Raw genomic sequence first — 23,873 nt, 5'->3', positions numbered from 1 at the left:
AAGAGAAACAATGTATCCTGAAAAAGACTAGGATAGCACTCAGGTGAATTAGGGCAGACGGTGACTGTTAACAAAGGTTCTCACAGAGAGTAGATTTAAAAGTGACTTGCTTACACTTCACATTCCAAGTATGAGGCAGGGTTTCACTATGTTCCCAAGGCTAGACCAATATTCTTGGCTTCAAGTCCCTCCTGCTTCAGTCTCCCTGAATGGTACATCACAGGAATGTACCAACACACTCCAGTAGATCGTTGGTTCTGTGTGGAGGTTTTAGGACCATGACAGATGCTCCAGGCAGACACCTGTCATATCAGCAGTTACAGTGTACAACTAAAGCAGTCAGGGACACTGGACACACAGCTCCGGGAGCCAGCAAGCAGAAATAGTTCTTAGAGACTGAGCCTCCCAATGACAAGGTTACCACTAAGAGCGATTTCAAAATTACACTGAGATAGATCTGGAGAGAGGAAAGACAAAACAAAACAAAAAGAACAAAGCTCCTATTTCAACTCTTCACCAATATTAAAAAGGAGAAGAGGCTTTGCTGCTTCCTACCACATGGATGACAAACTCAGTCCTGGGCCAGGTGAACCAGAAGCCTCTTTCTAACCAGTTCTGGTTCCTGTCTAGAGCTCTGTCAAGATTGTATCGCTGTTGCTTTACTTTTGGTGTGTGTGTGTGTGTGTGTGTGTGTGTGTGTGTGTGTGTACACATGTGTGCATGCATGCACGTGTTTTGTTTGGGACAAAGTCTCACCGTGTGGTCCTGATAGTCCTGTATTCCCTATGTAGATCAGTCTGGCCATAAACTCACAGCGATCCACCTGCCTCTGACCCCTGAGTTCTGGAATTAAAGGCGTGGCCACCATCCAGCTGATATTTGTGATTGATATGTGTATGTCTTTTTTGGGGGGGAAGAGGGGTTGTTGTTTTGTTTGATACAGTTGAAATGTATGTATGTATGTATGTATGTATGTATGTATGTATGTATGTGTGGGAGACAGAGAGGGAGAGAGAAAGGGAGACAGAGAAACACAGGGAGATGGAGAAACAGAGAGAGAGAGAGAGAGAGAGAGAGAGAGAGAGAGAGAGAGAGAACGAACGAACCCAGGTTTAGAAGGTGCCAAACAGATAATATGCAATCAATCAACACACATCAGCTATTTTGATCACTACCCCGATTCTCTTTAAGATCTTCTCCATGACAGCTGAAAAGATCCCGAGTGTGGGCATTCACATCATTCTTAGCTCCTGCCCAACACATTTTGTTTATTGCCACAGAGAGAGGCCAAGGTCAAGGGAAAACAAAGTTACCCAGCGAAGCCAAGAGAACACCTGGGGAATGGCACGATGCCGACAAATTAGAAAACTTATTTGAAAGCCACGAAATTTACTTCGGCTAACCCTTGGATGCCTCACCTTTCTGTCACCATCAGATAAGCGGGAATATCTGTGTGCTTAAGAACTCAACAACGACGATGAGAGTTTGTCTCCAGTTTTTCCTCTTCAATAATTAGATTTCCTAAATGGGTTACTAAAGAGAAATCTCCCCGAAAGAATATACCATTTCAACAAACACTAACAGAACTTTTCCTAAAGCAAAGCCCATAAAGAGCGCTCAGAATATGGTTTACAGGAGGATTTTTATGAAGCAGATAACCACAGGCAGCACAGGGCGCGTGTCACCTCTGCTCACATCTGCACAGGGCCTGTGGGGCTGCGCCGTAATAATCCAGGAGCGTACACCAGTTCTGAAGGAACCACGGAAAGAAAGGCAAACGGTTCTATTAAAAATACGGCCTGCAAATTGCTGACAAGAATATTGGGCAATTATATAATTATTATATAATCGAGCCAAGCTAAACAGTTTGATGCCCAAAGGCAAACCACAGCAAGTTCACTCCGGATCTCGAGACATCTCTGAGGAAGTGCAGGACAAGTTGAAACTCCACACAGCTGTGGTGCACAAAGACAGAGCTTCTTTGAGCTGGAGCCCCTCTTTATGAGAACGTGCTCAAAAAGAAAGCAAACGGCAAGGGGTTTTTGTCTAATCTCTCCAGTGTGCTGACAGAGTTCTAGGACCTGGGAGGATAGAAAGGGAATCCCAAGACCCCACCTGGCTGATCTCCAGCCAAGACTACAGACCAGAGCTTCGAAGTGACTCAGGAATTCAGCCCCTCAGCAGAGTGCTGGGTGGAGCCAGGCTTCCATAATTTTGTAGCTCTGAAATAAAACCAGAAAACACAAACTCCTCTTTTCTGTGAGGTTCTGTCATATTCATTTAGAAAAAGACCAGGGGCTGCTGACCCTCCTTGAACTCACAGAATGTCTTTGGGCTCATGAGCTGTGTGAATGCATGAATAGGTCCACTGAGACCCTGGAACAATTTGGAGGCTACTGTAGAGTGATCTCTTTGCTCACCATCCAAAGCTTCAAAGTAGTGTGCTCCACCGAGAAAGGATATGAGCGTTTAGCACCACAAATTAGCAGAAGAAAACAGGGAGATGGTCGCAGATTAAAAACAAAGAAGAATGTGCCGCTAAGTCTGTTGATGTGGGAGCATGCAGTGTTTACTTCTGAGACCATTAATGGGAGCTGGCTGCTGCACATTCCTGAGATCCAGCAAAGCACTCGGGTAAATACAGGGATTAGCTGAGGAAAGCCCACTCAACCAAATCCTTGACAGCACCAGAATCTAGACCCACGGTCCGAAGGAGCTGCTTAGAAAAACCTAGACTAAGGAGTGTGGGTGTGTGTGTCTGTATGTGTGTGTGTGTGTGTGTGTGTGCGTGTCTGTGTGTGTGTTTCTGTGTGTGTGTGTGTTTCTCTGTGTGTGTGTGTTTCTGTGTGTGTCTCTGTGTCTCTGTGTGTGTGTCCATGTGTTTCTGTGTGTGTCTGTGTGTCTCTGTGTGTGTCTGTCCATATGTTTGTGTGTCTGTGTGTCTGTGTGTGTATCTCTGTGTATGTCTGTCTGTGTGTCTTTGTGTGTGTGTGTCTGTCTGTGTGTATCTGTGTCTATGTATATGTGTGTGTCTATGTACATTTGTGTGTGTATGTGTGTATGTCCCTCTGTGTGTGTGGTGTGTGTTTATCTGTCCATCTGTCCTTCTCTGTGTGTGCTGTGTATGTCTGTGTGTGTGTATCTGTATGTTTCTGTGTGTGTCTGTCTCTGTGTCTCTGTGTGTGTCTGTGTGTGTGTATCTGTGTGTGTGTCTGTGTGTGTGTCTGTCTGTCTGTGTGTCTCTGTGTGTGTGTGTCTGTCTGTCTGTGTGTATCTGTGTGTATGTATGTGTGTGTCTATGTATATTTGTATGTATATGTGTGTCTATGTATATTTGTGTGTGTGTGTCTGTGTGTATGTATGTGTGTGTGTCTATGTAGATTTGGGGGGCGTGTGTGACACAGTGTACATATTTGAGGTAGCAGCCCACGCTGAGGTCAGAAAACAACTTTGTGAAGTCATTTCTCTTCCAGCTCTGAGTCAGTTCTGAGAATCTAACTCAATCACCTTGTGTAGGCTGTGTACAGCAAGCACAGTCACTGTTAGACCATCTTGATGGCCCAGGAGATTTTGTTTGCTTGTTTGATGAAGAGAAAATATTGTTTTTAGAGGGAAATGTGGCAAAATGGATGTCTGGTAGCCAGGAAGAAAAACGTACTAGCTGTTCTTAAGCTACCTGGCTAAGTACAGGACACCGTTCAGAGTGAAAGATAATTCACAATTCACTTGTACCTGCTCAACTACTCAGTTAGGGAAGTCGGCCTTTACTTACCTGAAAGCTTGAACTACACAAATAACAGTCTAAAGTCAGCGAGCAAGGGGGTGACTGTGACTGACAAATGCTGTATGAGCGTGTGTGAAGGTTATTTCTAAACAACCAGTATTTGGGACCAGAGAACTGACATGGCACCCTGTGGCACACATGTGCCTGCGCTAGTAGTAGTAGTAATAACAATAAGTTAAATCACAAAAAGGAAACCATGCTTTATACAACTGATCTGGTAGTTTTAAAAGTCTTTAAAGTCTGAAAGTCTTTTTAATTAGCATAAGTAACTTGAAGTTGGAAGCATTTGATTTTACGAATGAAGAGGGGGCCCCAAACCCCAAGATGAGCACTTGCCCAAAATAACACAATAAGGTCAGGACTAGAGACAAGATCTTTTCCGTGACCACTGCTCTGACCACCGTCACTACTCTGCCGCTGCAAATAGGCCTCCATTCTCTCTCCTCCAACATTCAGTCTTGCCAGGGCTGCCATCAAATGCTGACATAGACCCCACACAAACTCCTACTTACTCTAACTAGGGCAGGAGTCTGGACCATGGGGGCAGCTACAGTAAACGGGCAGCCGGACAAGGGCAGATTCTGGAGTTTTCCACAGCAAGAACACAAACTTGTGTGGTGATGTCTCCCGACACTGCAGGAATCAGACCCGCAGTTCATTTGCTTTGGAGTTCTTGTTCTCAGGAAGGCAGGAGAGCTGACCCTGTCTCCTGCCAATGATGGTGGCTCTAGGTGGCCTCACCAGAGCAGTGCTGGAGAGCTTGCTCCAGCAGTGCACACAAGGAAGAGCCGCCGTGCTAACCAGCTCGGCTGCCACCGGGGCCCAAATCCAGGGCTCTGCGTTGGACAACCCAAAAATCTACTGTTGCAATGCCTAAAAGGGCCAGTTCTGCTGATCCAAAGCTGCAGGATCTCCCTGACACAGGGCAACAACAGGATAACCAGAGGAGTCTCTGCGAGGATCCAGTATGGACAGTGTCACAGAAGCCGGATGCCATGAACCAGATCAATGACTCATTGCAGTGAGCATTTGCAAGTAGAGATGTGTGGACAGAGGGGTATACTGGGCAACACGCTGTACAGCTTCCACAAAGAGACACTTTCTATGCTTGCTTGGTTATGTATGTGGTTTTTATTGGGGTGGAGGGAGGTTGCAAGAGCAAAGGGCGGATATGCGGGGACAGGGAAATGAACAGGACTAGAGTGCATGATGTGAAACTCACAAAGAATCAGTAAAAAGTTTTTAAAAAGCATGTTCAACTTCGCCCAACAAGATCTTTTAAACTTTTTATTTTATGTATTATTAGTGTGCGTGTCGTATGTGTCTGTGTGTGTGCACGGGTGTGTGCATGTGCATGTGTGCATACATGTGTGATGTGCACGTTGTGTGTGCACATATGTGTGTCATGTGTGTTCACACATGACACTGCACTCACTCATGCAGCGGTCAGAGCATACGTTGAGGAGTCAGTTCTCTTCCACCACGGGTCCCATGGATTGAGCTTGGGTTGTCAATAGTCCTGCTTACTGACTGAGGGAGCTCACGGGCACTGATACAGTGAGTGTAATTACAGCTGTCGTGAGCGGGGATGTGGCGTGGCTCAGTTGGTAGAATGCATGTGCTACCCATAAAGCTCTACGGTGACACATAAAGCAAGCACCCTGGTTCATGCCTGAAATCACAGTACTACAAGTTCCGGGCCAGCCTGGGCTATGTGCAACCATTCCAAAAAAAAAAAAAAATCCAAAAGGGAAATTTGACCTTGCCTAAACTTCAGTGATGTTATCCCCGATGGCTTAGAAACAAGCAGATCTGGAGAAAGGGCCAGCAAAAGTACGTACGTGCTGTACAGTCCTGAAGACCTGAATTCAATCCCTGGAATTCACAGTAAAAGGAGAGAACCGACGCAGGGAAGTTGTCCTTTAACCTTCCACATGAGTGTCACGGCACAGCCATGCCCGAGGTCACATGCACACACTCGCTTGCGTGTACACACATACACACTCACTCCAAAATTTTTTAATGTTTCGACTTAGGTGATTTTATTTGTTTGTGATACGCGGGTTTGAAAATGGTTCAGTAGCAGCAGCACTGTTCTGGCTGCTGTTCCGTGTGTTACCCCGGGAAGGCGGGGTGGATTGCCACATCGGAGAGTAGTGTGGCAGCCAGGGAAGGAGACACGGAGCCGTAGCTGCTCTGTCTGGTAACACTTGAATGCCCTTTAGACCTGTACACAGATGCCCACAGCGGCTTCTGCCAGACCTCATCCGCACAGAGAAGCTGGATCCCCAGAGGGGGAGGGGGGGGTTTAGATAAGAAATCTCTGGAATCATATCTAAGTATAGTTGATTTCAGCAAATATTTACTACCACTGTGTGCCAGGCACCAACCGAGGTGCCAAGGGTGTGGCAATATGAAAAGGAACCAAACCTCTGCCTTTGTTTGGCAATATGAAATCAGTATCATTTGCTACTTGAGAGGATACATTTAGCCTCTGGAGCGTCCTTTCTTCTGTCAACAGACCTTCACGTTCTGTTTGTACGGCACCAGGTAATAGACATGCAGTGGCCAAACAAGACGCTTGTGTTTTACAGTCTGAGTTTACAGTGTGGCGAGACAAGCACGTAGTCACACATACAGAATTGCACAGAATGGTAAGAAGCCCAAAGGAAGTGTTCTCAGGAGACCCACATTCTCCAGGTCAGACCTGAAGAAACCTGGGTGAGTGTCGTCATTACCTCTGTTCCCTGATAAAATACCCTGGCCAAAGCCACTACTTACGGGAGAGAGGTCCATTTTAGCTCACCCTTCCTGGCTGTACTCCCTCATGGTCAAAGGGTCACGAATGTGAGGCAGCCAGTCCCATCACATGCACAATTAAGAGCCGAGAGGAATGAATGAAAGCTTCCTGGCTTGCCTTGCCTTTGCAGTGCTTATGGGTCTTTCCGCCTGAGCAGGGGCTGCAGGGGAGTGAGAGGTCAGGTGATTAGGGACCAGGAGCCAGGGGTCCGTCCACAGGGCTGTGGGCTGGGCCATGTGGAAAGAGAGAGCCGGAAGCTTCAGCCGTGTCTGCGTTAACTGCAGAACACTGAGGCTCTGCTGCTTCTCCAGGTCCGTCCGACCCACTCCTGAGCAGGGGTCTAATCAGGCAATAATACCAAGGGTTTGAAGGATCCAACGCCATTCAGCCTCAAGGAAATCAAAAGTGCTAGGACCAGTGTTGATGTTCTTAGCCAGGAGAGACGGTGGGGTAGGGGGAAATATCTCCATGTAGCTCCTGCTGGCTTAGAACTTCTGGAAACACCAAGGGTGACCTTGAACCCCTGATCCCTCTGCTTCCACTTCTCAAGTGCTGAGAAGACAGGAGCTCTAAGGGAGGCTGGTATGAGTAGGTGAGACAGAGGCTAAGCCTTTCTGAGGCTCCCTGCCTCTGGTCTCTATGGGCACCTTCACTCAGGAGCACGTACCCACACACAGACATGCAAGTACACATAATTTTAAAATAAAAGTATTTTAAAGAATGCTTTTAAGATAAGATATAAGTCCTGAGTCAACAAGATAGCTCAACAGATAGGGCTGCTTCTACACTGCCTAGCGGGCGGCCTGTATTTGGTACCCAGATCGTGCAAGGTAGCAGGGGGAAACCAACTCCTCAAAGTGCTCTCTGACTTCCACATGGGTGCCATGGGTATGCAAGCACACACACACACACACACACACACACACACACACACACGCACACACCTCTACATACACACACACACCCCTCTACACACGCACACACCTCTACATACACACGTATACAGGTGTGTGTGTGTATAGGGGTCTCTATACACACACACACCTGTACACACAGACACACATCTACACACACCTCCACATGGCTGCTATGGGAATGTTTGCACACACACACACACACACACACACAGACACCTCTACATACACAAATACACACACCTCTACATACACAAATACACACACCTCTACATACACACACACATGCACACACCTCTACATACACACACACACACACACACACACACACACACACACACACACACGACAGACAAACAATAAGCAAAGCAGTCTTGAGCCAGGCGTGATAGGCTACATCTGCAATCCTAGCACTCAAGAAGTGACATAGAAAAACTACCACCAACTCAAGACCAGCCTGATCTACACAGCAGTTTCCAGGCCAGCAAGAGCTATAGAGGGGGATGGTTTCTCAAAACCGGGGAAAAAAGAGAAAAAAGACATGAGATCCAGAAACATCTCAAGTGCTTGCAAAGCTGTTTCCAACAGAGAGAAGCCACTGCCCGGACACCAACAGCTGAAGTCAGGATCCGGCTGCGCACCCCTCCTCTTCTACCTGCTGGATTCAAATCTGCAGAGCTTCAGGCCAGAGACTGGAATTCAGCCTGGCAGGGCCACCCAGCCCACCAAACAATCAGAACAAGCAGCGGCCAGGTGTCATCGAGGGGGTTTCAGTCATGAAGCTGCAAGGATTCCAGCAAGGTTCTGTTGAATAAGCTGTGACAGGAGCGGGCGCCCTAGGTCACCTTCTGCTGGGATAAAACTCTGATTAAGAGCAACTTGGGAAGAAAACGGTTTATTTGGCTTTCAGGTTTCCATCCATCGGAGAGGGAAACAAGGCAGGGACTCTATGCAGGAGGCTGAACACTGCTTTCTGGCTTGCTCTCTCACACAACCCGGCTCTACTGCTGTAGGGTGCTGCCATCCTCTGTAGCATGGTCCCTTCCACACCGCTGTCAATTAAGGAAGCACTGTCAATCAAGGAAGTGCTCGCAGACTCAGGCTTGTCCCAGGTGCCATAGCTTGAATACAAATGGCCCCTGGAGGCTCACATATCTGAATGCTCATCCATCAAGGACTGGATTAGAAGGATTGGGGGGTCTGGCCTTGTTGGAGGAACCATGTCACGTTGAGGTTTCTTTGAAACCTTTGAGGTGGGCTTTGGCCAGATCTTTTCATCTCTCTCTTGGCCTGCGACTCAGTACGTGCCTCTCAGCTGCTCCAGTGGTGCGTGGGCCGCCATGCTCCCACCATATTTATAAGATTTGCCTTGGTCACTGGCATTTCTTCACAGCAGTGAGATGCTGACTGAGACACCCGGTGCTCTTGTCTGTATCATGTTAACCAAAACTAACCAGCATGAGAAGACAGCTCAGGGATGGAGCCCGTGTCTTAAGCTTAAGGCCCTGGGCTAGGTGGTGAGTGCCAAGAAAAGGAGACAAGACACTATTGTGTACATTACAATAGGAAATTTACAGAAGGTCGGGGAATTTGTTAGAACATTTTTAGCAACAAATGGCAGGCAAACAAAGGGCAGATACGAGGAGGAACCCTGAGCACAGGAGGCAAAAGCCCTGCCACCCGGAAGGCCTTCTAGGCCTTTGTTCATCTCCGATACGAATGGATTAAAAATTTGTTTTTCTTTTACGCCCTCCGCACAGGTGTCATCATATGAATTGACCGCGATGAGAGTCTCTCACAGTAAATGAGCTACCATCCATTCTTGTTTCAAATGCCTCACCGTGCAAGGGCTAGCAGGAACTGAGGAAAACCAGAAGACACTGTCCAAGGACAGCAGTCAACCTCACAACACAGCAACAGAGGGAACAGTCAGGTTGTGCTTACTAATTGTTATCTAGAACTTATGCGAACAAAAGTGCAGTACACTCCCAGCGATGCAAACATTTAACTCCACCTGTCAGCTCTGTTCATTTTATTACACACACACACACACACACACACACACACACACACACACACACGAGGGAGAGTTCCATAAGTTTAGACCTTTTTTATTAAAATCTGCCGTGTTGTGCTCTTCTTCCAAGTCTGAGACCTCCACTCCTTTCTCCCTCCTCATTCTAAAACCCATTTAGGATTACTCCCAGCCTGAATGGTCTTTGTGTAACGTACTCCATGTTACCTTCCCTGAGCCAACTGAGGACGTTAGAAACGGGTGGTATCTACATCAGTCTCTTACAGATAGGCAGACCAAGAACTATTTCCTTCCTCCCAGGCTGCGTTCTAACTGCTGTGACTGTTCGAATGTGCACACCTTATCCCCTTCCCAGGAGAATTCAGCACCTCGCCACACAGCATCTCAGCGACCAGCCAGAGAGCACCTGCTGTATGCCCCACAACTTCTCATTTAATCCTCAACCACCCACAGAGGTGGATGCGTCCTTTAAGTTGCTAAGCAACCCCAAGGTCGCCAACTAAGAAGCCCTGGACCAGGATTTGAGCCCAAGTCTGTCTAATTCCACAGTCTATGCTCTTAGTCACTGTAAACAGGGGCTCCGCCAGAAATAACTAACAACCAGGAAAAAAAATAGAAAAGAAAGGGGCGCTGCACATTCCTACATCACTGTGGGCATTGGTTGGGGACAAGGGGACAGCTCCTAGATGATGAGGGCTGACACAGGGACAAGCTACTTTGTTTTGAAATCAGTGTAGCAAAGTTTGGTCAGCAATTACATGTCTCTTCATCCATTGATTCAACAAAAATTTAGAATTAACTTGTGTGTTGGACACTCCAGGAGCTAAACACAGGTTAGTGACTTAGGCTCATCCTTGTTGTCATGGAGTCTGGCTTCAGGGGATCAGGAAAACAGAACAGGTTTGGTGATGCTGAGTCTGGGCTAGACTGGTCTCCCGGGAGAGGTGACATTTAAGCAGAGAAGAGAGAAACACTGTAACAAGAAAAGGCCAGCCAGGTGGTGAGAGAAGCAGATGCAGAGGCCCAAGAGAAGTCATGAATGGAGCACAAAGCCCACCACAGTTACAATGTAGTGGGAGGTGTGGTCCCCTCCGCCCCCAGTGATCAGGATCCGAACCTGACCTGTAAGAAGGGGGTTGATTCTAAGTCCCTCCCAGGGCTTTATAAGGGATAAATAAATAAATAAAGTGTAAGCACAGAACACCTAGAATGCTATTGGGTGCCTAGGACCCAGTTCAACAAGTCACTGATAGTCCTGTCGTTTTATCTCATATATGATATAAGGTATATTATATTGACATATATGGTATCACATACCAGCTTATTTCTAACCTGATCATCTTTAATCCCAGGGGAAACTATACTGCTGGCTTTATAATGGCTTCCTCAAAGTCTTGGACTCCCTGTCCTGAGAAGACCAGATTGGTATTATTTCAATAGACATAGGAGACACAATGGCTCCGGCCACACTCTTTGACCCCCATGCCCTGGGCTCCCCAAACCTGACTCTTCAGGAGGAAAATTCATGGCCTTTAGGATTAAGTTAATGCTTCCTGAAGTCTCCACCCATCACTAGTATCACAGAGAGAACTAGCTTCACAAACAGTCCTCGAATCTGAGAAGGGTTAAAACTTCACTTCGTATCAAAGATGGGCTAGGGGTGAGATGGCTCAGTGGGTAGGGATGCTTGCTGTCTAGCCTACCAACCTGAGCCTGATCCCGGAGCCCACATGATAGGAAAAAACGGATTTCTACAGAGTTGCTTTCTGAACCCCTCCCACAGGTGCACACATGTGTCCACGCACACAAATAAAACATAACAAAAATCAATCTTCAAAAAATATTCTAAGATGGTAAAGTGGATGCAGGAGGGTCTTGAGTTTGAGGCTAGCCTGGACTACATGAGACCATCCCAAACTAATAATTAAGTATAGTAATTTAATTTCCTCCCATGTCCTTCTTGCCTGGAGTGGAACATTTCCTTTCAAAGAAAATAGGACAAGGAAGAAAGAAAAATAAATCATTCAAGGTAAGGAGGCCTGGCAGACTCCAGGCTATTGTAGCACGGGCCCTAAGCAGGGCAGATCTGGAGGGTTCAGTGAGCTGCCAACGGGATGAACTCAGAGCCAAAGGGGGACGTTGGGGCCATGTGAGAGCTGCCTTCTGCTCTGCACAACCTCTCCCCAAATCCCTTCCTCTGCTGCTGGGCTTATTTTTCATCTTTTTATCAGGATGGGTTAAAGGGCAAACCACAGGCAGAGAGAAACCACAACAAGCCTGTGCCTGCTGGAATGGGAATCTCCCAAACCACTTGTAAGGCCGGGGAGAGTCGCCCAGTGTCCCAGCCCAACCTGTCTTCAGTGAGGCTGTCAAAGTTCAGATTCTCCCCCTCCCGGCAGAGCAGACATCTGAGTGTATGCTATGTGGAAGCTATCAAAACCTCCCAGGTCCTGAATCTTCTGACTTGCTCGTCCACTCAACAAACACTACAGTTCCGAGGGACTTGCTCCACACCACTTACTGCCTCCAATACAACATGGCACAAAATGTGCAAGTCCCTGCCCTGGGAGCTCTGGGGACCAGCATGGCACATTACTCAATACTGGGTGGCAATAAACACAGAAGAAACCACTCTTTCCTACTTGTTCTCATTAGGCCTTTAGGAGTAGGTAAACCAGCATCATGGAGCTTTCTGAAGCCTGCCGATAGACAGCTTGCATGCTCAGCCCTCATGGCAGCTGCCATAGCTGTTCATGCAGCAGCAGCAACTGGAAAAACAACAACAACAAAACAAACCAACACCTACCCAGCTGAGCTAATACCCATCTGCAAGAAGCAGTGAAGCTCAGGCAGCCAGGAAGCACACACAGAAGTCTTTAGTTTCTTTGTTTTCACTAAGGATCTACAGGAAGTGAACTTCAGATACTTGGGAGGACAGAATAGTCCCCAGAAGACTGATTTATTAAAGGCATCATGTGGAGAGGTACAACCTTCAGGAAGCAGGTTATAGCGAGAGGACTTTGGGCCATTGAGGACAGGCCCCTGAAGAGGTAGTGAGAGCCCAGCCTTTTCTGTCCCTGCCTAGACATGAGGTGAATAATAATGTTGTTCTGTAATGCTTCCCACCTCGAGCGCTGCCTTACCACATGCCCACACAACAGAGACAGTTCTGAACAAGGCCCTCCAAAACAGTGAGTCAAGAGAAACCTTTTTCTCCTGATAAGTTAATGATCCCAGGAATCCTGTTATGGTGATGAAAAGCTGACTGAAACCCTCAATTTTAATCTAGATAGTCCACAGGAAGGAAGGGCTTTCGTGAGCTAGCAAGAGTAGTCATTTCGGAGAGGAACAATGCTAAGCTTCAGCAGAAGAGCTAATGACAGATGTGGTGGTTTGAATATGCTTGGCCCAGGGAGGTGTGGCCTTGTTGAAGTGGGTGTGGCCTTCTTGGAGGAAGTGTATCACTGTGTAGGTGGGCATTGAGATCTTCCTAGATACTTGCAAGACAGTCTTCTCTTGTTTGCCTTTGGAACAAGATGTAGAACCCTCAGCTTCTCCAGTGCCAAGTCCGCCTGGATGCTGCCATGCTTCCACCATGATAGTGGACTGAACCTCAGAACCTGTAAGCCAGCCCCAGTTAAATGTCCTTTATAAGGGTTGCCTTGGTCATGGTGTCTGTTCACAGAGTAAAACTTTTAAGATAGCACAGGAGGCTGGAAGGAAGAGCAGGACACGGTAGAAGGAAGAGTGGTTATAAAGGGGACGGGATGTGAGCACACGTGTTGCACTTGGGAAGACAGAGTCGCCTCAGGTGAACACAATGAGGTTCAAGAAAAGCAGAGGGGGAAACGGCTGAAACTTTAATAATCATACAGTCCATGCTAAGGAGAAAAGAATCACAAATCTGTATGACCCAAGAGACACAAAGCCAGATGTGCTTTCAAAGGTACCATGGACGAGAACTTGGGAGAAAGATGCAGAAGCCACAAAAAAAAAAAAAAATAATAATAATAATAATAATAATAATAATAATAGCTGGAAGTTGATGGGAATAGTCCAGGTGCTGGGAAGACCTGGGAGAAGGAGAGGGGAGAATGGTGTCCTCAGAGATGGGCCTGTTAGATACTCACACCACTCAAGTGGTGGGGAAGGCTTTCTCTTCAGTGGACTCCCTTCATATACTTCGTAAACCACAAGAAAGAAAAGTGGCCGGGGCTGGCCTGAGGAGTTCCAGCAGCTATGCCCTGCCCCCCAACTGTTATAACTGTCATCTGCAAACCCTCAACGGGACCCTCCCGGGGTTATGCTAATTTAAGTGAAAAGTCAAAACAAAAGCCACCAATCCCTGAACAGGAAAACCCACCAATCCCTGAGCTCCCCCAAGCTCAGGACTTGAAATCCCACCAATCCTCACCCTGAAAATCACCCTAGAAAGCTCCACCCCACAAAAGCCCCTATAACCTTGTCCAGTTCCCTGCAGCTGTCTGTTCCCTCCCAGGAGCATAAGCCTCCCGGACTCGTCTCTCCATACCCCTGACCTTCCAATAAATCTCTTTCATGAGCTTTGCTACCAGGTGTGATTGTCTCATACAAGAAGACAAGCAATAAAGAAAAGAGACAGAGCAGACCCCTGAGCTTCTCTGCTCAGCTAGGGATACTCTCCCCTAGAGAGTAGGGAGCTGAGGAGGCTTCCTCTCAGAGCTGTGTGTCTCAGGACGCCCTTCCATTAGGACACTGTCCCACCTCACAGCTATGTGGTTCCTGGCCTTCCAAGTCCCAGGACACCTTCCCATCCAATCAGAAAGACCAACAGTGCTGAGCTCAGACCACATCGATGGACAGGGGGACAGCAGCAAGGATGACAGGGATGGTGAGCTCAGACTACATCGATGGACAGGGGCATAGCAGCAAGGATGGCATAAAAATTGAGGAGAACCATGAGTATACAGTACATTAGAAGGTAGCCTTAATTTAATGGGGGGATCTGTTTGAACCACATGAGGCTGCCTACATTGCTGTGAATATGACTCTAAAATAGAAAACTGGAGATTTCTAGAATGGATATGGTCATTGATTATATGTAGGCTAAGAAGAAAGATAGACGAGGAAAATGTTAACTGTGGATGTCCCCCACCAGAACCTACACTGACATTCAATCTCCTTTATGAAGGAGTCAGAGGACAGAGCTGGACCCAGCTGTGGTGACTGGAGGCAAGGCCACTGTGAGATGGCAATTAAAGCTTAGTGGTGTCATACGGCTAGGGCCCTGAGGAGAGGCACCTGAGCTAGGATGCTGTTTGCCCCTTATGTTATCTGGGGACTCCACAGAGCCCCTCTACCACCAGCAGTAACAAGTGCCTCACCAGTCAGTCTCCCAGACTTTCTAAATCACTCAGTCTCGGCTATTTCGTGGTAGCAACAGAAAATGTGCTAACATAAATGCCAACAAACATATTCGATATTGAACATGAAACCCGAAGAGAGGGCAGGAACTCAGCAGACGAGAGAGAACTAGTTCTGAGAAAACCATAGAAGAGAACACCAAGAGAGGGGCAGAATGAAGCAGCAGGTTTGGGAAGATCTTGTTCACCCTCTATTGGGAAGGTTAAGATGAAAACCATGCTGGCTGTGACCGGCTGGGAATAGAAAGGAAACTTCTTAGACACCTGGGTCTCCAGGACCCCACGAATCCTGCAAGCGGCAGCGGGCACCTTGAAAGGCTAGCCTTTGGGCTCTAGGTGTAGCTCAGTTGGTAGAGTGCTTGCCTACTGCAATCAAAGCCCTTGGTTCGAGCCCCAGCACTGCATAACCAAACATGATAAGGCAGACCTAGAATCCCAACTCCTGGGACCATCGGAAGTTTATGGTCACCCTTAAAACTTTGAGTTTGAAGCCAGCCTGTGCACATGACACCCCATCTTTAGACAGACAGACAGACAGACAGACAGACAGACAGAGAAGCTAGCTGCTTCTGCCTGGTGTGAAGGACAATGAGTTCATGGATATCACCTAGCTGCCGACACATCTTGCCTCCAACATCCTCCCACAGAGTCTAGAATACCGCTGAGCCCAGACACCACAGTTGTACGGAAAGCACGGGGAAGGTGTGAGGAAAGAGTGGGGTACCGTGCACCCTATTCTGGTACTGTGAAGATGGAGAAAACTTGGTCATACACACCAGCTGGGTCCCAGAACCCTCTTCCCTCAGCACCACCCAAAGCTGCCTGCTCTTCTGTTCTCTGAGGAAACACAGGGACCAAAAAAATCAACCCTAAAATCGCTTCTGATCCCCAACACAAAGCATGTGAGGGGCATCTGGAAGCCGACGGAAAAGCTAGCAGATCCTTTAAGGCTGGTATCGATGGTCCTTTGTCCTTCCCCTCTTCGAAACAGCAACCCCTCTCCCAGATGATCATTTTTCCTTGGCTCAGCTACACACGTGCACACGTGTAGTGTGCACAATTGGAGCCAGGCTATTTTCCCTAGCTTTTGGAGATCAGCATCTCTGGGATCCTAAGAGTTGCCAGCTGCAGTGTCCACCTCAGGCAGCCTTGAAGCTCCTGCCGGCACACTCCAAGAGACTTGCACATCAGTCCCTCCCCATCCCTCCTGTCACAATGAAGCGTTCTCCAGCTACCCAATGGGAGAGACACTCCTCCCTTTTCCAGGCTCCCAACCCAGTTAAACTCCAAAGAATCCTGCTCTGAGTTCAGCCAGCCCCAGTTAAAACCCTTTAGCATGACATCTACCTGAGACACTTTCTGGAGGCGTTTTCAAGAACTTGCAGAACTCCTTTTAAAAGAAAATCTCTTTAAGCCCACACGCTGAATAAAACTAAAACTGTGAACAGACACCCTGACCAGGAAACACAGATGCCACAAACTGAAAAGGCAGAGAACCACAGGAGAAAGAACACGGGTCCATCCTTCCTGGGCTGCCGTGGAAATCATCACGAATCCCATGCCGAGCTGCCACTGTGGTCAGATGTGACTAGGAGGGATCCTAAACCAAGACGGTACAGCTGTCTCTTCACAAAACAAGGCCGTTGCTCATACAGTCTTCCTGGTTTACAGGGTATGCTATGCATATACGACATGGAACCCCCCCCCTCCCTAAAGTCATAAAGGTAAAAACAAATAAACAAGAAAGAACAGAGAATGAAGAAGACTGTCTGGACAGAAAGGCCTTGGTAGGAAGAGGTAGACCCGTTTAGAAGATGAGAAGCTTCTCCCCACACAGGGAAGACCTGATACTGCCTTGATGCTCACTGCACACTATGATTCAACGGTGCTTTCCCTCCGAGTCAAACTGAACTTGCCAACCCACTGTATAAAGTCATGTAAGTAAAAGAGGTGCACAACCTTTAAGGATACTGAGAAAGGTTTGTGTTTGAGTGCATTCTGTTTTAAAAGAATAAAAGCCACACAAGAGACAGCTACCAACACAGTGAGGCTTGCACAACGGTATTTACTTAGGCTTTGTATCAAAGTGTCTCACCTCAAACAACCCTCCTAGCGAGAGAGGGAAAAGAAAAGTCATAGTCTGCTCCAGCAATTACTGGAGTTAGATAATTATGAAGCGAAATGTGCAAACAGCCGCCAGCATAGTGCTGTATCCAAGGACCAACCTCGCACCGTCAAAGCACAGGAATTGGTAAGATGCTAACAGGATGACACGACCACATGGAACGAAGTATTCATCAAGTTTCCACAAAAAAGACTCAAGCAGTAAAAAGAAAATGCAGCATCCTGCCAGACCCTCCCCGTGGCCATTTCGGTGCAACAAGCCAGTTGGCCTGAGGACCATCCGATCATCAGGAAAGGCCCAGGACTCCCTTCACAAGCTGCTCTCTAAAGAGGGGTTTTTATTTCCCCCACCACAAACTAATCAACTGAAATGTGTTTTCACAAACTGTTCTTTTGGAATGGTATACAAAAGCCTGACCTTCAGCATATGCCAGGAAAGTGAATTATGTGGTTGGAGGGACAGACAAACAGGTGTCTGTCCTTCCCAGTGCACCGAAGCCCATAGGCCCTCCACAGTCAGAGCCTGACACCCAAGAAACAGACACCTCTCTGTTATCGGTTTTCTTAACGTGAACAGAAGTTTAGTATTTCTGACTTAATTTCAATGACTATTCTGGTGACAATCAGACATTAAATTTGAAATAAAAATGAAACTTGCCCACACTTACACATGACTTACAGTCTTTTTCCCAGTTTGGTTTAGCTTATGATTTTTGTTTTTGTTTTGGAGGGATTTTTTTTTCCATGACAGGGTCCATGTAGCCCAGGACTCACTGTGGATTGTAAGCTGATCTGGAATCACTGATGCTCCTGCCTCTACCTTCCAAGGGCTGGAGTTATAGACATGGTCCACCATGCTTGGATGAAAGAAATCTCAATACACAGCCATTGCTGACACAAATTGGTATAAGGCACACCCCACATAGTACTCATTGGTAGGTCCATTAGGATGCCCTACAGATATGTTTCTGGGGCTCTACCACAGTCTCTCCTTCTTAAATACAGGCCTCATAGGTTGTTGACCTACTTATATCTCCATCATTGGCCTGAAAAAAATGAAGGGAAAATGTAAAATAAAGTCCAAACAAGAGTAGCCCCAAGCAGAATCTATAGGGATATTTCATCCAACAAAGTACCACACATCTTGGCTGAGAGTGCTGGAAGTCCAAATAACTGGACCTCTCCCTAAGGTAGCAGCAGGGAGGGGGTAGTGCTTAGAAATCCGTGTTAAGCCTTAAGCAAGGGCTTTGTAGATGAGCAAGGAAGTCAACAAGTAAAGTTGTGATTTCAAAGGCTACAACAACAAGAAATCCAGAGCTAGACAGAGCCCAGAAAATGGATCCAGATCATTTTAGCACAGCTTTTCAAAGGGGTGTTTGCTCTATTTTAGCCTGACTGGAAACTGAACAAATTAGCAACAGTTTGCGTTTTTATAAAATGCTACAAAGAAGCATTGCTGTCATTTCCTCTGGGAGTCTGAAGACAGGGAAACCAGAGAACTTCCTGCAGCAGGTGCCTGCGTTCACAGACATCTAAAGGAATCTCTCTCTCTCACTGATACGCCTGAAAGGTTAACTTTTGGAACATAGGGGTGCAGCTCAGAGACCTGGTGCTTGCCTCATATGCATAAACCTCAGCACCTCAAGATAATAGGAATAGTAGTTTTTCTTATAGTGTAGGCTCACACGTTCTTAACTGGCCACTTCCTAAAGCAGTGGCGAGAACTTCTAAGTTAAAGATCTCTTAAAACATGAACCTAATCAATTATGTAAATTTCAAAAAGTAGTTAAGGATTTTGAATGTGAAAAAAGACAATGTTTGACAGTTTGAGGAAATAGGGACCTGACTGAAATAGCTGTTAAACCATTATTTAAAATAGGGGCCTCGGTGGAAAGGCTGTCCTCTATCAACCAATAAATCTGACCACCATAATTTTCCATCCAATAGCAATGAAAGGATAGAAAATCCACATTTCAAAATGACTTATAAAGAGGTTGGGGGAACGGCCACATAGCAAAGAGCATTGGTTGAGCTTCAAGGGACACAGGCTCAGTTCTCATCACCTATGGGGGCTCACAAAACAAACGAACAACAATAACAACAACAACAAAAAAAACTAAACAAAAAGCCAAAACATGTAACTCCAGTTCCAGGGAGTACAACACCCTCTTCTAACCTCTGAAGGAAGGCACCAGATACATACATATCTGGAAGGAAGCAAAAGCAGACACACACACACACACACACACACACACACACACACACACACACACACGAGAGAGACAGAGACAGAGACAGAGACAATAAATGTAAATAACTTACCAAGAACAAGAATTATTAATAACAATAGAACCATGGGGTGGGGGGATGGGCTATAGTAACATTTCCACTTACCTGTCACCCTCTAAATTCTACCTGTTCTGTCCTTCACTTTAAAATATAAAGTCAGAGCTTTACACAGATTCATGATCCCCAGAATTTGAGGGCCACTCGGGTACTAAAAGAAGCTAGAAGTGACCCAACAGGATTTCCCTAGGCTTTTAGGCAAGCTGGTTTTTTGCAAGTTAAGTTTTATGCAAAAGGAAAATTAATTCCTTTGAGTCTTAAAAAGAAGGGGACAACAATTTCCTTCTTTAAAAACAAAAACTGTTTCAATTCTTAAACCCCTTCTGAGAGAAGGCTTTGGCATCCTCAAACCATCCTGACCCCATGCTATCAAGATGCTAAGCTCATTTACTGAACTCCATAGCCATGAACCAGAGGTTGATTAGAGAGCAGGGGGTCTGAAAAAAATCTGTAAAATAAGTCAACTTGATCAAAGAATGGAAGACTAAAAGAGATCCTGAATTAATGCTAGTCTGTGATGTTAAATATAGGTTGACGTTTACAAAGGAATGGCTACATTTTAAAGTGATTTAAAATAGGATCCACTTGACCCTAACAGTTCATAAAGAAAAGTTAAATCTTTTATACAAGATACACAAGAAACAAAACTTCCAAAACTATGAAGACAGAAAGACTTTAATAAAAATAAAATAAAATAAAATCGTCTGGCTGGATTACAAGCATGTTAATTCTTAAATATTTTATAGGTGTGTTTACAGACATGATTACCTAAGCACACCAGATACCTGTGCTTATACAGAATAGGGCTTTGGACTATTAACGTACAGGTTGAGCACCCCTGACCCAAAAAAATCTAACATCCAAAATGTCCCCAAATCCATAACTTTCTCAGGGCAAATATGAAAAAGTAGAAAATTCCACCCAGATGTCAAATAACTACCTGAACTCAAAATGTAGATACACTAAAAACATTGCATGAAACTACCTTTATGCTATCAGATATAGATTACACGCAAATTATGTTTAGATCTGATTCCCTCTCCCAAGAGATCACTATGTATATACAGACATTGCAGTCTGAAGAACTGCAGAGCCCTTTTACCCACACGCATTTTATTTTCTCAAAGCAGGGTTCCACTGTGTGTGTAGCCCTGGCTATCCTGGAACTCGCTCTGTAGACCAAGCTGGCCTCGAACTCACAGAGATCCTCCTGCCTCTGCTCCCTGAGTGCTGGGATTAAAGGCAGGGGCCACCACTACCCCGCACCTCCAAGCATTTTCGATGAGGGAGCTCAAACTTAATTAAAACATACATATCTGTAGAATGCACAGCTCTACAAAAGGGACACAGGAGAGTGAGCTCTCACTACCTTACACTTGGAAGACGTTAATGAAAGATAATAATGATAGCACTGAATCCATCAACTTCCCCGAGAAAGAGTCCATGCGTTCAGTTTTATAAAGGAGACACTAGGGGTCATTACAAAAGGGTTCGAAACGAATCTCTTTGGATTGCCACTCAGTTCCCCTAAATAACCTAAAATGCTATTCAAACGACACAAAATCTTACAAACATATCTCTCAAGGAAAGCAAACTAGAAGAAGAAGAAAAAAAAAGGGGGCTGGGGGACCCTATGAATCATATTTAAATATTTACCAAATCACCACAGGTTCTAGACCCACATTTCACGTTCAGGCCCTGAACTCAAGATCATCCCACTTTTAAACAGTTGAAACTAAACGGAAAACTCAGAAAGCAACTTGTTACTGTAATAGATAAAGCTATAATACTTTCCGTTTCTGAAATATATGATACATACCGTACAAACAGGTTTAGGTGCCCGCCGGACATCAATAATATGCTGTGCGCCCCCTGCTGGCTAATGTTAAAAATAACAATGAATTTCTCAGGGCATAGGTCTTTGAAGTGCTGGGGTTCAAAACTCAGTTGATGACTTTATTGTTTTTTTTTTAATGTACAAACAGTTAAGCAAAGCTGGTGTGGGGTGGCCAGATTCCATCACAATAGGGGACGTTTAAAGCTGACAACAATGTCAAGAGTAAAAAGTGTGCCCAAGCCTCCAAACGCTAAACAATGCAGAATTAAAGCCAAAAGCAGAGAACATCAAGAAACAGAGCAACATCCTCTCGCTGAGACAATGGCATGAAATCAAGTCCTGTTTAATAGCCCTTCAGGGGGTAAGAATTATTTCCCTGCCTCCTGTGCCAACCTCAAGCTGTTTCCTAAGGAAGCCAAGCGGCCTTGATCAACAACGTCTGGTGGATTAATAAAAGTAATAAAGAATAAAGATCCAAACTAACACAAGTCAGAGTTCTATTTATAATTATTTGGACCCAGGCTTGGAGAAGCTGGATTCTGGCTCCTGCAAAGTACATACATGTATGATCACCTAAATTAATCACAGATAATCTATCTGTGTTTCAAAGGGTATATTCAACTCGAACAGGAAGCTGGGCGAGAACGGAGGGCCAAGGACTTCGCCATGACCCAAGCAGCATTGGGTTAAAAGTAACAGAAAGCTGTATATGATTTCTGGACTAGCGTCTAACATGTGATCTGTAAAATGGGCCCACTAAAATCACTTTTAACCATAGAGTTGGGGTGGTCCTTAAGTCCTGACAGGTACTAGCTGGAGTTGCTGGAGATACTGACACACAGGAGGGGATCAATACACTCCGGTTTGAGTACCTCCAAAGAACCAGCTAAGCTCTCCCTAGAATTATCCGCTACAATCTGAAAGAGGGCCATTCCCGGGATATTAAAGGATCCCGTTACGGTTTTCTGTTTTGTTTTTGTTTTGTTTTGTTTGCGTGTGGGTACTCTCCAAAGCCGCTCACTTCTTCAAAGGAAGAAGAAACTTTTAAGTCGGCTGGTTCTTCACCTCAGTGGGTCACTCGCAGGATCCCTCCCCTCGCGGCTCTCCTGTCACCGCAGGGCGCAGCACGGGGCGCAAACACCTGTGCAGCGCTCGGCGGCGCGGTCCCAGTCCGGAACATATGTGCACTCCTCCAACCGCACAGCCACCTTGGGGGACCGAGTCCTCCCAGTTCACAGCTAGCGGAGCGACCGTTTGCACGAACACCTAAAGCCTCGGTAACTGGGGCTCGTCACGCCAGCAGTCTGCACTCCTGTCGGGTACGGGAAGGTGGGACAAATGTCCCAATCAGCCCAACTCTGCAAGCGGATTCCTCTAGCAACATCCATGAGTTTCAAGTTTGTCCCAACCAAGTTCACACTCGCAGGGAGCCTCTACCATCAGCGGGAGCGCGGCGGGATTAACCCGGGCGCGTCCTCCGCTGCGTTTTCAGGACTGACTCCCCGAGCCAGGGAGTGGCCGTCAGGGACCCTGGACTGGCGTGGGCGCGCGTGTCTCGCGGCCGCGGCCTCTGCTATCCATCAGGGTCCAGCGCCCACCCACGCTGTCACGCGCCGGGAGGGCAGTGGCCTGCGGCCCCGCAGGGGACTAGGAAACCGCGGAGAGGAAGAGCGAAAGCGGGCGTGGGGAACTCCTTCCTGGAGCTGCCCACCCGGGACCGCCGCGGATCCTGGTTCCGCTCAGCGTCAACCCGGCCCGGCCAAAGCCAGGTCCCGGGCTCTGGGTCCCGGGTGACCCGAGCAACCCCGCGAAGCAGGCACCGACTCGCACCGCGCAGCGTGCACAGCCGCTCACCGGGCGCCGAGCAGCACGTACCTCGCAGGCAGCGTGTCCAGGACCGGTCGTCCGCCGCGAGGTGGAGGAGTTACTAGCCGAAGCGAGTCCCCGCGCCCAGCGCGCGCAGGCGGCCGCGAGCTCAGCAGCCGCAGTGCAACTGCGCCATCCGGACCCCGCCGGGGACTTTCACCTCCTGCCGGGAGCTCGCGGAATCGCGCAGCGAAAGTGGCCTGGAAGGACAGCAGCCCGCTTTCTCCTCTCCCCACTGTCTCTCACTGCCAGGGAGGAGGAAAGTGGCGCTCGGCGTCCCCGAAAGCCTGGATCACCCCCATCGGGCCCGTGCGGCGCCCTAGCTCGGCCGCGCACACGCGCGGGCGGGGTCGGGCGCGCAGCCACAGCAATCAGCGCGAGGGGGGAAGGGCACTGCGGGCCTTGGGGGCTCGGCCGCCTAGAAACTCCTCCTCCTGCCCCTCCTCTCCTCCTCCTCCACTGCTGATGGATGAGCCGAGAGAGCTTGCTCCAGCCTGCGCTTCCCTTCGGGCAGAGAAGGCTGGGGCTGGAAGGAGAGAAAGGAAGTCAGGGAGCGGCCCGGGATGGGGTAACAGCTGGGGATCCCTGGCCTGGGAGAAGTGTGGGGTACCCGGGATGTGGCGATCACTGAGGGGACTCGCTGCCTCTCTCTGGATCCTTCAAACTACCAGGGTCTTAAGAGAAGATAGGGACCGTGGTTGTCGATATCAAAATTCTTTTTTAAAATATCTCAGAGAAGCCCACTCCTACATCGCAGCCCCGTGC

The 23,873-nt window shown here is 47.3% G+C and overlaps 1 protein-coding gene across 1 annotated transcript in view; it reads right to left on the bottom strand.

Annotated features, from left to right (window-relative positions):
- Tgfbr3 (transforming growth factor beta receptor 3) overlaps positions 1-23,361 on the bottom strand; it is a 175,976-nt gene extending 152,615 nt beyond the window's left edge. Inside the window, 1 exon segment of the mRNA NM_017256.1 lies at positions 23,118-23,361. The gene's annotated coding sequence lies outside the window, so the exon portion shown is untranslated.
- Positions 23,362-23,873: the final 512 nt, after the last annotated feature.

The sequence above is a fragment of the Rattus norvegicus genome, chromosome 14 (genome assembly GCF_036323735.1).
Source record: "Rattus norvegicus strain BN/NHsdMcwi chromosome 14, GRCr8, whole genome shotgun sequence".
Taxonomy (NCBI): Eukaryota; Metazoa; Chordata; class Mammalia; order Rodentia; family Muridae; genus Rattus; species Rattus norvegicus.
Note: the sequence above shows the minus strand (reverse complement) of the source record. Positions and strands in the feature narration are given on the sequence as shown.